General features: G+C 40.7%; 1 protein-coding gene across 10 annotated transcripts in view; it reads left to right on the forward strand.

Annotated features, from left to right (window-relative positions):
* Window positions 1-15,000, forward strand: part of LOC135104293 (UNC93-like protein MFSD11) — a 50,042-nt gene that overhangs the window by 8,159 nt on the left and 26,883 nt on the right. The window contains exon 1 of one of the 10 annotated variants that reach the window (XM_064011598.1): window positions 12,665-12,724. The exons of 8 other annotated variants lie outside the window; for them this stretch is intronic. The gene's annotated coding sequence lies outside the window, so the exon portion shown is untranslated. Of the gene's footprint in view, window positions 1-12,664; window positions 12,725-15,000 lie in introns of those variants that run through there. One more of the 10 variants, XM_064011642.1, reaches the window with a different exon arrangement.

A 15,000-nucleotide genomic window follows, 5' to 3' on the forward strand; every position in this document is an offset into this window, starting at 1 on the left:
CTCTCTCTCTCTCTCTCTCTCTCTCTCTCTCTCTCTCTCTCTCTCTCTCTCTCTCTCTCTCTCTCTCTCTCTCTCTCTCTCTCTCTCTCTCTCTCTCTCTCTCTCTCTCTCTCGTTGAAACCTCTGACACTCAGCGCAGACAGTATGTGCTGAGACTGTCACCGAAACAAACAACATAACTAATGCAATGCCTTCCCTTCGTTGCCAGTCGCTATCATCTCGTCACCTTCCACCACGTCTCGGGCCTGTATTCACATACGCTTTGCTCTCTCACCACGACTAATTTCAAAAGGCACAGAAGTTATTAGCCGGGATCTTAGAGAATGTTTCTACCGTTAATAATGTAGAAATCTTGTTGAACAGGTACTAGAACCATAAAACTCCTTAAAAATCCCTATCACTTCAAGTACGTAGTGCCTTTTCAGTGTAGTGGAAGTGCGGCACAGACTTGTTACAAAATATGGTCCTTAATTGCCAAATTGATCACCTCACGCCACTGACGCAGGTGGTGTGTTGTTAAGTGCGCCGCTGATCCGTATTGCCGCTTTGACATCTCGTGTAAAGGGGAATGTGCTAAGCTAGAGTACCAATATAGGAGTTCCCTGCAGCTGGTGGCGGGTGACAAACAGCACGTAGCCGCCACTGGATTGCAGGAAACCATGGCTGTGAATACAAGTTGCTTGTTAAGGCAGTACTCTCTCTCTCTCTCTCTCTCTCTCTCTCTCTCTCTCTCTCTCTCTCTCTCTCTCTCTCTCTCTCTCTCTCTCTCTCTCTCTCTCTCTCTCTCTCTCTCTCTCTCTAAGATGAGGGGACGATAAATTGAAAAAAATAGTTGAGTCAAGTTCAAACATACTGAGTGTATACGCAGGGATGCACGAAAATTATTAGTAGATTAATTTGTTATTAATGACGAGGAAAAATTAGTAAAAAATGTAGTAATAATCGTAACAACAATAATAACAGTAACTACCACTACTACTACTACTACTACTACTACTACTACTATTATTACATCATCATCATCATCATCACCATCAATAACAACAACAATCAGCAACAACAGCAATAACAACTACTAATATTAACAACAACAACAACATTGATGATAATAATACACTAGAAAATCAAATAAAATTTAGTGTATCCTCGGACTCCTATACGCCTTCCATCCCCCAGGCCCCTCATCACCACAGTCATTCCATCTGCTCCCCTCACGTGCCTCAGTCATCTGCCTCCGAGAAAACACAGTACCGCCACAAATCACGAGGTAAGGCTGGCTAAACTAAGTATTCTAATTGGCCAGGAAAGTTGAGGATATCTTGATTTTTTTTTTCTTCATTGCTTTTATTCTACTTGTCCATGGTTGCCGCGGTGGAGCAAGATGTGCCCAGTCAGCGCCTGTTTTGCCTTCTGACATACTGATAGTCCTACGCCACCAGGTAAAGGGCATGGTTCAGGAGCCTCCACGCGGCAGGTGAAGGTTGTGCGGGTACGAGGTTTGTGGCCAGGAGTGGAGAATTCGCCGCTCTGTTCTCACTTCCACTGTGTTTTGTGGCTTCCCTTACCCTTTAAGTCCTCTGATCTGCTGACTGTCTACAGCAAGACATGAGTATTGACAGATTCCTAGCAGATGAGAGGACTTAAGACCGAGGGGAAAAGAATTACACAGGAAGGGAGGGCGATATGTTGCTTGACTTCTGATCTTGATTATTTTTACGCTATATATATATGCCACACACACCTTCAATACTCGACCTCCTTGAGCAGATACCATCATCGCTTTTTTCATTATTATTATTATTATCATCTAAACAGGTTAACATAAAAAAAAAATGCAAAAAATACATGCCGCACAAATCTTTATTTCTTTCTTCTTTTTTCTTCACTTTGTAATGTCAACCTGTTTAAGTAATTAAAAAAATAAATAAAAATGCTGGTGTCTGGTCAAGGAGGGAAGTGTACCTTTAGCGGTGTGTTTATAAAGGTGTGTGTGTGTGTGTGTGTGTGTGTGTGTGTGTGTGTGTGTGTGTGTGTGTGTGTGTGTGTGTGTGTGTGTGTGTGTGTGTGTGTGTGTAAAAGTGTGTGGCACGTACTATAATTTACATGGGATGAACACACGCTCGGGAGTGACACTGCTTGGAACCGTATCCTCAAACATTCCGGCGTCTAATCTCGACTACTTTTAAACTGGTATTGGACGTCATTGGGGGTCTTCAAATGTATATCCATGATTCAAATGATAGCTTAACTAAAGTTCTGCATCATCAGTAAGTAAAACAAACACGAGAACCCGACCAATCATCTCAGTGGCTTCTGAAAATTGAACTAAGGAGAACTCAGTATGTTTTAAAGTAGTGGACCCAGAACACAGCTACCGCAATGGGAAATATACACTCAGGCATCTGCAATAGCTTTGATGACATAGGCAAAGCAAGTTCTGGACTGGTACCGGGTTTTATTTCTGTATTTTTTTTTTTTTTTACCTATTTTACTGATTTTAAATGGTTAGTTGTGCCAAAACATGCTTCTAAATACTCGTACTGACTGCATCTTTCTTGCGTGTTTAACGTGTCGGGTCAACACTTCAGGTTGGGAATCAAGAGAACGAGGAAACAAAAATCAGGTGGAAGACATTCTCAACACGAGGCACGTTTCTTAACCAGCCAGCCTTCTCCCAACACCGTCCTTTGTCGTATCTTAGCTCAGACTCCAGACTTTTCTGTCCCTAAAAGTTCCTAGCCTCTCTGAGTCCATCCCTTCCTCATAACATCGCTCCTTGTCGCGTCTCATCTCAGACTCCAAACTCTCCCGTCCTTAAAAGCTCCCATCATATCTGACTCCATCCTTCCCTGCTTCCTCCCTGCTGCTTCTTTTCTGCCTCTCGCCCTTCCACCTCATCACGCCTCTCGCCCAGTTTCTGCAGTCCTACACCCACCGCCTCACTGCCTCTCAATCTCTTTCTCATCCTCTCAGTAGCTCCAGCCTGCCCTCCCATTCTCCGGTCCCTAGTCCCTGATGTCTGCCTCCGCCTAAAGGAAGATACCTGTACTCACACCCAGCCGTTCCTGTCTTAGAACCCACCCTGCCTCCAGCCTACACAGCGTCCTATGAAGGTCACAGTACCCTCCTGTAGGACTGGAGAAGTCATATAGAAAAAGAAAAATGCCAACGAAATTTTAGTTTACTTGATAAGATTTTAGTCTCTCTCTCTCTCTCTCTCTCTCTCTCTCTCTCTCTCTCTCTCTCTCTCTCTCTCTCTCTCTCTCTCTCTCTCTCTCTCTCTCTCTCTCTCTCTCTCTCTCTCTCTCTCTCGAGTTCAAAGTGATAATGTGTGTGTGTGTGTGTGTGTGTGTGTGTGTGTGTGTGTGTGCGCCTGCGCGTGCGTGCGTGCGTGCGCGCGCGCGCGCGCGTTTCGAGCTGCTACACCGCCGTAGACAAAACAACTTGACTGTGTGTTTGCAAGTGACTTGAGAGTGCCAAAACAGACTTTTTGATGTGATACTGTGACGGAAATTTCATCTTTTCAACGGTGCCTCGTTAGGTGATGTGATTTTTATATAACTATGTCTTGGTTTTGTAGCCACTCGAAAGTTATTAATTCCCCGAGCGAGGCAAAGGGATTCTAATTCCCCGAGCGGAGCGAGACGGTTCTAATTTCGTTACCGCACACTTCCGCCTGGACCCTGGAAGGTACAACGATGATTTGACCGTGAGCACATTTCGGTGTCGATCTCACATAAAAATTGCTATTTCATCCTCGGAAACACCTCGGTGGCGCATCTTTCTCATTTTATAACATTTCTTCGTCAGACCCACCGTTTTGCCGTATTTTGCACATTTCGACGTATTGAGAGCGCAAAATGCGCGAATTATATGCTGCAAGTCACTTCATATACGGGATAGCCAGTTTTAGTTGACACCATCAGATGCAGCAGTGACTGTAGAATCAAGATGTATGGTAAAAACGTGACAAAACAAAGAAAATGGTATTACTACGAGTTGAATTGTGAGGATGTTAAAAAAAATGTTTATAACATGTTTAAAGCACCTGTTACCTTGTTAGATTCAGGCAGTAATTTTCCCCACGTATGACGGTGTAGCTATTTAACCCTTTCATTGCTAGTCAAAATTTTCCATCATCGTCAACAACTTTTAAAAGATTTATTATTTCGTATTACAGTCTCTAAAATACGTACTTCTGTAGTTAGCCGAGATGAAATTCTTATTCATATATTTTTTTTTTCTTTGTGTCAATCTAAACAACATATCACAGTGATCAAAATGTTAACAGAAGACCACCATAACAGTTAAAGGGTTAAAGTGATCGGCGATAACAAGAGTGTTTATCTCACTGAAGACCACAATACATTTACAGAGCGCCTGCGCCGGACAGTGTCATGAAAGATGGCAAACATTCCCGTGAACTTGCATGGAATGTGGCTGTCTTCCTTCGGTGCTACACAAGAATGACTGAACAAACAAATAATGTAGATCCATACACTGAAGCGATCGGCAGTAAAAGTGAGTCAGTTGTATTGCTTCACCTGTACCCTGCGAAAATTATAGCTGAAATGAGAGAGAGAGAGAGAGAGAGAGAGAGAGAGAGAGAGAGAGAGAGAGAGAGAGAGAGAGAGAGAGAGAGAGACGGACAAACATTACCAACTAGATAAAAGTATAGTTAGATTTCCTAGCCTTTTTAATATATATTTAGACAGGCCTATTACATGTTATATGAATATTTAGTTAAATAGAAGTAAAAAGTAGCGCAAGTAGATGCAGCGAAGAGGGTACAACACATTAACGCACTCGTACATCACCACCATCAACAACAACAACAACAACAACAACAAAAACAACAACATTAAAAATATCTATAATAGTGACAACATAAATATTATCATCATTTAGTATCTTAAGATTAATGTGTGTGTTTGTCTGTCTGTGTGTGTGTGTGTGTGTGTGTGTGTGTGTGTGTGTGTGTGTGTGTGTGTGTGTGATGTATGAAATGCAATGTGCGTAGACTTTACATCGACATATAAAACGAATGGTGCATTATATTGGCTCGTACATATCATGCTCAATAGATAAAAAGAACAGGACAGATAAAGATAGAGGAGAACCAGAGAGAGGACATCATGAATCAACGAACTTTATCACTTTTATCTCACCCAGCTCATAGAAAACTGGTAAAGAAATAAGGCAGACTATGATATTAAAAAAAAAAAAAACCCACAATTGTTTACGTTTATATTTATCAGTTATTCCCAATGATCACCTTTCCTTGATTAGCGTTCACACCTGCTCTTCGTCTACCTGCCAGTCGCTTGTCCCACACACCTTTATGCCGCGTCGTCGTCCCTGAGACTTAGTGTTGCCAGTAATGAGAATGTGGAGTAATATGAGATGATAGAGTGTCGCTGGCAATGATGAGTTATATAGTAGAAAGAAAAGCTCTAAGAAGTGGCGTTGTTTTTTATACTTGTATGTGCAGTAAGTTTAATTTTCATATGAGTAGAAAGACGTGGAGAAGAAGGAAGTGCCCCGAGAAGGATGAGAAGGAAGAAGACCAGATGGAGGAGGAAAGGGAAAAAAATGTAGAGAGGAATGTAAAGAGGAAAAGGAAGAAGAAAAAAAAACACGATGATGATAAGTAAAATCAACATATCATGGTAGGAGTCTACAGCTGTGCACAACACCTGTACACAACAGATGTATAAACATGTAACACCTGCGAAACAAACACACACACACACACACACACACACACACACACACACACACACACACACACACACACACACACACACACACACACACACACACACACACACGTACCCAGTTGTAGTTCTGGTACCGTTATCTTCCAGCATAATAATGGGGCGGGATCGAGTTGCACCAGTTTAGGAAGCCACACGACCTTGAGTAAAGACGTAATATCGCAAGGGCGGGGCTGCCAGGCGGGTGGGCAGGTTGTTCACTTGTCGCGGCTGTCACTAGGGTGTCGCTAAGGCTGTGTTGTCCCGTTCTGGTTTGTCCCTAGGGAGAGGGTGACCGGATTGTAAAGTAGAAGTCAAGTCGTGGACACAAATCGAGTAATCTACTGCGCTAAATTTCACTGTTTTGCGTTTTCTTTCGGTCTTATGATACGCCCTTAGTCTCTCCAGTAGACCTGACAGTCGGAAGGTAGGGAGGTTTTGTCTTTGATCTGCTGAGTACTCAAGCAGATCAGAGGACACAAGACCGTATCTCTAAACTCACCGGCGTCTTATCTTTACTACTTTCAAAGAGCTCTAGGGGAGATGTTATTAGGAATTTTTAAGGGTGTTTCATGATTCTAGTGATAGTTTAACAAGGATTTTAGTTGCACCTTTGATAAGAAAATGCCCTGTGTATTGTAATCTTGGTACACCTGCTCTCATGTTTATATTCTTCCTCCCTTGTTTATTCTTTCTACGTTCTTATCTATTCATTTTCTTTCTAGCATTCTTGTTGTCTCATATTCTTCCCTCTTTCACTTTTCATCTCTTCATGGTGTTTATTGAGTTGCAGCAATTAGAACCAGAAAATATAAATAATCTCTGTGGCTTCTGAAAACGGTCCTTATGAGAGAGCAAAGCGTTTCGGAATATGAGTCTTAGGAATGGAAAAGAAAAGAGAAACTATGTAAGTGACTGGGGATTTTTCAGGGATGTTTCATAATTCTAGTGATAATTTAACAATGTTTTTACTCTATTAATACGAAAAATACCCATTAGAACCCGAAAAAAAAATAAAATCTTTGTGGCTTTTGAAAACAGCTCTTATGAGAGGGCAAAACGTTTCAAGGTACGAGTCTTAGAAAAAAATATCTTTGTGACTTTTGAAAACAGTCCATATGAGAGCAAAGCGTTCCAGACTTCAGGTGTTAAGACTGAGAAGAAAAAGCCAATGGAAGTGAGTGCGCTATGTTACTTGCCTCTGGACCAGGACCGTACGTGGAGGGGGGACGGGAATAATAATGAAGGGTGCTTGCTTTGCTGGCAGTAACCTTGATACGGCTTACATTCCAGTACTCGCCTCTCGGACATAAGCACCCTTACCTGTTTGATGAAGCGCGCAGGCACACACACACACACACACACACACACACACACACACACACACACACACACACACACACACACACACACACACACACACACACACACACATACACACACTGAAGGTTGTATGGCCCGTTATGAGAAGGTAGTGTGTTATTCTCTTGTGTGTAATTGTAAATTATAGTAACAGTAGTAGTAGTAGTAGTAGTAGTAGTAGTAGTAGTAATGGTTATGATGATGATGATGGTGATAATGATAATAATAATAATAATAATAATAATAATAATAATAATAATAATAATTTTAATAATAATAATGATGATGATAATGATGATAATAATAATAATAATAATAATAATAATAATAATGATAATGATTATAATAACAATTTATCACCTTTCGCACTAGATGTCAGTTATATTTATAATCTGTAAGTCTGGTGGTATGTGATGATGATGATAATAATAATAATAATAACAATAATAATAATAATAATAATAATAATAATAATAATAATAGTAATAATAATAATAACAAGAACAACAACAACAACAACAACAACAACAACAACAAAATTAACGGTTTATCAGGAATGAAGAAACCCATTAAACTTTAAACACACAGCTTATGGGACAAAGGCAATCTTCACCGGAATACATTGCTTGATTACAAACACTAACACTGAATAGGAGACAGAGAAATCTACCTGTGATAATTAAACGTCTCATAAACAAAGCTAATGACGAAGGTGCAAGACTAGAGGAACAAGGGTGGGACATTAGCACGCTTTATATCTGTTACTGAATCCATTACTGTCTATGTTGTTCTGTTGACTTTATATGGACTTAATTTGTATTCATTATGTTGTATTCAGTCTGTATATTTGTGGTCAGTGAAAATCTATCTGTGTTGCAATGGATGAAATGGGACTGTTTTAATATTAGTGCTTACCATAAGGGCACCAGACGACTGACGAGCCCCACTGCAACACAAAGGGAAGATTCCGTGCTTTTACAGTGGATTGGATGTGACTGTGTTAATACTAACCCTTACCTTATTATGAGCACCAGACGATTAAAAATACACGCTGGTGGACAAAGAAAAAAAAAAGAGGAATTTCCAGCTGTGTGTGTGTGTGTGTGTGTGTGTGTGGGTGGGAGGTTATGTTTCCCGTGACCCATAAACTGAACTGGCTTTTGTACGCTTGTCTGTTTCTTATCTTCAGACTAGAGGCCGTGCATGACCGTAACCTGCTTTCCGGTATCAAAGCTGTGGTAATGTGTTATCTCTGCCTCGTTTCTGTCACCTTCTAATCACTGCTTGACCTCTTTCCTCTATGCTCCCTACTCTGTGGTATCCGTGCTCGTGGTCAAAGGTCACTGGAAGGCAGAATTAAGCCGTATTGGTCGTGTATGAGGCTGAGAAAGACGAAAAAGGTAAATTATTATTTACTATACGTGCTCAGGACGTGGTCAATGACACAAAGGTCACACGATTTGAAGTTTGCCTAAATTTTGTGTTTTCTTTGCTTTGTTTGTATGTTAATGGTTGTTTATGATTCTCTCTCTCTCTCTCTCTCTCTCTCTCTCTCTCTCTCTCTCTCTCTCTCTCTCTCTCTCTCTCTCTCTCTCTCTCTCTCTCTCTCTCTCTCTCTCTCTCTCTCTCTCTCTCTCTCTCTCTCTCTCTCTCTGTACCCATGTATCTGTTTTGCTAAATCTTATCACACACACACACACACACACACACACACACACACACACACACACACACACACACACACACACACACACGAACTCTTGGTACGATGACTTTGTTTATGTTTAAGAGGCTCCAGCAACAGGGGTCTCTATCTGTGATGCCGAAGTGGACCTAACAAGCACAAACACTGATGACACTAATGAACTGTGACTTGTTTATAACCTAAGTAAGTAACCTAATTAATTAAGTCTTGTTCAACTGTCTCGTCCATAAGGTTCATATGGATCGGGTAATTAACTGTATATATAACGTGTTCATAAACCTCTCACGCGTTTTATTAATTAATTGGAACTTCGTCTTGTTCATAAACTTCGCATGTATTTATGATTCCAATACGACTACAGTGATTTTTTTTTCTCAAGTAACGTGTTCATAAACTTCGTATGTATTTATTAATTAACTGTAACTTCATCTTGTTCGTAAAGTTCGCATGGATTTATGATTCCAGTACAGCCACAGTGATTTTTTTTTCTCTCACTACATGAATAGTATGCCAAACTCATTCCACTCATTGAGCAAAACAAAAACAACAAAAAGTGGTATTTATATTATTCACACATGCATTTACTCGCATAGCATTATGAAACACGTTCGTAGTCTCAGTTTATCAGCTTCTATCACCAATCAAAGTCGAAAGAAGTGTTGTAGTGCAGCGACTAACTATACTCTGTTCACTCACTCTGCCCATGGTGATTCTGTTCCCTGAGGACACGTGAACATGGTAACACTGATGCTCACACTCACTGATTGGCCTACCTATTCTCGCCGTGTATCTAGAACGTGCTGCAGATTTATTTTGTTCCTATCTGCGGGTGAGAGCATCAGTCCGTGGGAATGTTACCATGTCCCCGTGTTCCCACCTGTCAAAATTACTGACAGACTAGGTGACACAGAGGCCCGTATTCTGAAATGCTTTACTCTACCTCTCACCACGATTATTTTCAAAGGTCATAGAGATGATTAGTCGGGTTCTTAAGAGTGTTCCTCATCTTAATACTGTAATCTCGTTGACATGTCACTAGAACCGTAAAAATAAATAAATGAATAAATAAAATAAATAAAAACCCGTGTAACTTTTGAAAGAGGTAGTAATGCGGCATGGAAGGGTTTCAGAATATAGTCTCTCCAGTCACTCCAGATGCAGACGACGACGCGCGTACTGCACTAATGTAACACTTTGGCCTTCAGGAAACAGAGTCCTTAATGAATAAGCATCTCGAAGTGTTGACCTCACCATGTAGAGATGCTTTAAGAATCATCCTGTTATTCGAACGGTAAATAGGCTCAGTTGTGAATTGATAGTTTTTGAAGAGTCGCTACTTCCACTAACTCAAACCGAGGTGTGTCTCTCCGCCACGCCGTTCGCTACGCCTCTCACCAGTCCCTCACCTTTAAGTAGTAGCATTCTGGGTGAGAGAGTCATCAGCAGTAAGGCTCTTCAGTATCCAGGAGGTGCGCCGCGAGACACGACCAGCATGCTATCTTATCACAGGCTGGGATGTTGTTTGTGTTACTGACGCTGCATGTTAATTATTGGCAGCGATAATGAGAAAGTGATGTTGGCCAGTGTCATTCAGCGGCGAGGGAAATTGATAAGGGTACATTTATCTGAATATTATCGACAGTAGCGAGGATTGCTTCATCATCATCATGACTTACTGGTGATATGCACTAACAATACCATCCGATAGTTATCATGGAACAAAAAGGTAATGGTAAAACAATTTTTGAATCATGTCATTAATGCATACCTTTAAGAAAAACGAAGTACTTCTAAATAGGAAGTAGTGTACTTGTTGTTACTGGTTTTAATGACGTGTGGAGTATATCTAGACAGGCATATACCCTTAAAAGTAATGTGTTTCTGGATGTGAAAAAGATTGTAGTGTTCTTATTGATGTTAATGACGTGTGAAGTACTCGTATGCATAGACAGTCATAGGATGTGACGGACGGGGATATCAATAAGCTTGTGTTCGTCCCATGTGCCATCAGGAAACGTGACGGCTGAGAGGCGACTCCAGGCCACAGACCGGCTGCAGCGAGACAATGGTACTTATAACCAGTCAAATAGGAGGCTGTAAAAGAAGATTAGACGAGTTCAGGCTATAAATAGTGGATACAAGTACTGTCTGTCTACATGTTGAAAAGTTAATAGGAAACTTTAAAAGAATATTAGATGGCTATATATCTCGGGACAGGTGGACATAGGCATTATGTGTGTTTTATTCAGGGACTGTCACGTGTAGGCTTTTTGTTGCTTGTCTTAGTTTATATAGGGGACTTTAATATTCCAACGATGCTGATGGGAAAATAATTAACTAATGAGAGAAAAAAAAGTATGGAAGAAAGTCAGTTATAGTCTGGTGTCGGTGTTGAAAACGTATATCCAGTACCAACTTGCAAAAAAAATATTGAATTACCGTGGCGTTTTTGGAGCATGTGTGTACTCTGACATTTCTGTTCATAATTTGTGGAGAGCTATTAGTATTGTATTGAATGGGCGGATTGAACCTATTCTGAAGTGTGTAGTGAGAAAAAGAGTTCTTGGTGCATTGTCTCTTATCTTTGCGGTGCAGGGGACATTGAGAATATCTCTCTCTCTCTCTCTCTCTCTCTCTCTCTCTCTCTCTCTCTCTCTCTCTCTCTCTCTCTCTCTCTCTCTCTCTCTCTCTCTCTCTCTCTCTCTCTCTCTCTGTGTGTGTGTGTGTGTGTGTGTGTGTGTGTGTGTGTGTGTGTGTGTGTGTGTGTGTGTGTGTGTGTGTGTGTGTTTGTTTGTTTTCCCTCCCACTTTTTTTTTCTCATAATTATAACATCAGGGAATTAACAGCTTTGACATTTAAGTAGCGATCACGAATTGGATCACGGCCGGATTAACGGACGGAGATAAGATAAGCAATACGTATTAAAGATAATAATAAATAAAAAATGGCTTACACAATAATGATAGCTTAATCTGCAGGAGACAAAAATAGTAGTGAAGGCGACGAATAAGCTTTAAAAAAATAAATAAATCTTTTACTCATGCATTTCACTTTCTACACTTTTTACTATTTCTTTCTCAGATTTTTCACCATGCTTTCTATTCCTCCTTCAAAACTTGTCGCTTGTCACAGAGGGATAGAACACGGCTATGCGTCCCTTACTCTCTGATAAATAACCTTATTCTTAAACATTTTGTCGTCGTATGTCCCTTATTCAGAAACGCCTTTTCTCTCTCTTTCTCTACTATTTTCTAAGACCACAGAGATGATTAGCTGGATTCTTAAAATTTGTTTCTCCTGTTAGTAATGTATAAATCTTGTTAATCTGTCGTTAGAACCATAAAAACACCCTTAAAACTAATATAACATTAATAAGATCCTTTTGAATGAAGTGCATCGTCAATGTGAAAAGCTCTTGTAAAAATCTCTGTAGCCTCTAAAAAATTAGGGTTTTTCTTGGATGTTTTCATGATTCTAGTAATAATTCGTTAAATAACAATTCTGCATCGACGGTATGAAAACGCATAAAAATCTGGTCTATCATCTCTGCGACCTCTGAAAATTCTCCAAATGAAAGAGTAAAGCGTTTAAGGACACGAGTCATGTGTCACCAGAGTATCATCTGATCTTGGTGGACAGGAGGAGGAGGCTGCACTGTTGTCTGTCCAGTGCGGCCTCGTGTATATGTAAACTATACTGTATGACATCTTGTTGCACTTGCACTTGTTGCTTGTGTTTAACATTCAGTATCACGCGTCCTATTGAATCACGGTCAAGGTTATCACGAAGCACATCCGGTACATGGAAAGACTCAGATAACCACGATGCGTTTACCCCTTCATTCCCAGTCTCCCGTCATAAGGGAGCGTGTGTGGGTGTGTGCGTGTGTCCGTGCTCCTAGGTGTGTGTGCGCGTGCATATGTGTGTGTCGCGTTATGGTTCCCTGCGCTGTGGCTCTTTTAACATGTATGAACTGACTTGTTAGACTGATCTGAGGGAGGCCTGGTGTTATGATGTGATGGCTGGCGGGGTGGCAAGTGTCAGTGTGATATTTTGTATACGATATAGTGTTGTGATTTGTATTTCTCTTTGCAGTGACTCTTCAAACACATACGAACTGACCTGTTGTTCATCAGAGGCTTAGTGTTATAAGGTGATGGCCGGCAGGATGGCTGTTGTGTTGTGATGTTTTGTATACATGATATGCACTGTCGCGAGCTATGATTCTTTTCACAGCGAGTCTTCAAACACATACAAACTTACTTTTATTGCCTCAGAAACATAGCGTTTTGAAGTGTAGTGTCTGTGATGTTTTTGTATACGAGATATACAGTGTCGTGATTTATTCTTTTTTGTAGTGACTCTTCAAACAAACACTCGTACATGTACAAAGTGACTTGTTATTCTGAGGCACAGTGTTTTGAGGTGATGGCTAATGGAGTGGTTGCAGTGTCATTGTGATGTTTTACACACGAGGCATGCTGTGTCGCGGGTTATACGTACATTCTCTTCGGAGCGAATCTTACGATAACACATGCCCGTGACACGAACTGACTAACTATCCATCAGAGCCCTTGTGCTTTAAGGCGATGGTTGGCTGAGTGGTTGTAGTGTGTGTTTCTTTTTTATTTTTTATGCATGAGATAAGCAGTGTCGTGATATATAGTTTCCTTCACAGCATTTCATCATAGTAACACATGCCTGTGACACGAACTGACTTACTAACTGACTTACTATTCATCTGAGGGATAGTTGTTAGAGGCAATGGCTGGAGTAGTGGTTGTAGTGTTGTCATGATGCTTCACACACGGGATATGCGGTGTCGTGATCTATAATTCCCTTCTTAGCGACTCACCCTTTCACTGGGACACAAAACAATTAGCAACACCAGGAGCAATGCGTGAAGTCTTTATGAGCATCAACAGAAAAGTTAACGATGAAAAGAATACATTTTGCAGTTTCTTTCCACTTCAAAGATTAAGATTAAATGTGGCTGTAGAACAATTAAGGATGTCTTAGAATGACTGGTAGTTAGGGAAAAGTGTACGAAGTGGAGGTCAGAGGGTTAAAACTCATCAGAGGCATTTTGTTTTGAAGAGATGGGTGTCTGAGTGGTTGCAGTGACATTGTGACGTTATGGATACAAGATACGCCCATCATATCCCACAATCTAACGATGTTTGCAGTATTGCTTAGTCCTTTAAAACATACCATCATCTTAGCCTAACTTCAATTATAGTTTACGTGGTGTTAATCAAGGAGTAACATTATAAAACCCAAAGATAAAATAAATACATTAATACCAACGATCCATCTCCACCGACACGTTGTATTTACGTTACCCTCAGGAGTTCACGTTACAATGAGTGGGTCATATGACAGTGGGTCAGTGCACGCGAACTTAACACACTCAGTCACGTGGGCCGCGCTGCTCATCCTTTGTAGTTAATGATAATTTGGGAAACACTCCTTAGTCATTTTACGTCTCTCTCTCTCTCTCTCTCTCTCTCTCTCTCTCTCTCTCTCTCTCTCTCTCTCTCTCTCTCTCTCTCTCTCTCTCTCTCTCTCAATATGTACTTATAACACTCACAGCTGTATTCAGAAGGCACACGCACACACACGCGTATCTCTTACCAAGATAATAATGTAGTACTCGTATTAGCGCGTAACATGGCAAAGGATGTGTACTCGTATCTAGTAATGTAGACACTTGTGGTGATAAGAATTTCGACCCACAGATTGACGTAAGCGCTCAGCAAATCCACGATTAGTGTATCAGTATTACACTTGTCATAGTATTTTAGCACAGTATTCTGAAACACTCCTGCGCCACATGCCGACTACTTTCAAAAGGCTTTAGTTGCAACCATACAAACTTTTAAGAGTGTTTTCACGGTTCTAGTGACAGATTAACAAGATTTTTATATTATTAAAAAGAGAAATACTCTTGAGAACCCGGCTAATCATCTCTGTGGCCTTTGAAAATTGTCGTGGTGAGAGCAAAGCGTTTCAGAATACAGGCCTTGGTGAGGTGTGGCAAGTGAAGAGTGCATTTGGGAGTCTTGCTGCTGTACTGTAAGTGCCAGAGAGGCGTCACCAGAATTATTGTTATCATTAGTAAGTGGCAGTGTTCGTGAGCATATTTATATTTGTTTAGCCCCATTATTAGTTGTAGTA

The sequence above is a fragment of the Scylla paramamosain genome, chromosome 1 (assembly GCF_035594125.1).
Source record: "Scylla paramamosain isolate STU-SP2022 chromosome 1, ASM3559412v1, whole genome shotgun sequence".
Taxonomy (NCBI): domain Eukaryota; kingdom Metazoa; phylum Arthropoda; class Malacostraca; order Decapoda; family Portunidae; genus Scylla; species Scylla paramamosain.